Source organism: Otolemur garnettii, unplaced genomic scaffold (genome assembly GCF_000181295.1).
Source record: "Otolemur garnettii isolate 467f Iridium unplaced genomic scaffold, OtoGar3 scaffold00063, whole genome shotgun sequence".
Classification (NCBI taxonomy): Eukaryota; Metazoa; Chordata; class Mammalia; order Primates; family Galagidae; genus Otolemur; species Otolemur garnettii.
In genome coordinates this window covers 4,091,144-4,091,639 of record NW_003852458.1, presented here as the reverse complement: position 1 = coordinate 4,091,639, position 496 = coordinate 4,091,144, and positions in this window count along the sequence as shown.

The window sequence follows — 496 nt, the reverse complement described above, 5'->3', positions numbered from 1 at the left end:
CTATTTTGTATTAGGTAGCAAGGGCAGGCCTTGCTGATAATGTGATAATTGAACAGAGACCCAAAGGAAGTCATGGGACAAGCTATACAGAGACATGAGAGAAAAATTATTTTAAGGAGAGAGAAGAGCAAGTGCAATGTCTCTAAAGCAGAAGAGTGCTCAGTGTGCTCCTGGGTCAACAAGGCAGGTTCATCCCCACGCAGAGTGAGAAAAGGGAGAGTAGCAGGAGATGAGATCAAAGAAGTAGCAAGGGAGTCAGATGACGCAGGATGAGGACGTGGGCAGGACTCTGCATCAGACAGGATGCCAGTACAGGGTTGGAGCAGAAGGGTGGCATGTGGTGATTGGTGTTGTAAAAGCTCCCTCTGGCTGCTGTGGTAAGACAGAGACAGGATGACTGGTTAGGGGGCTACTGTAGTGATCCAGGCAAGAGATGGTGGGGGCTTGGACCCAGACTTCTTGTGACAGAAGGGTGAGAACGATCAAATTGTAGATG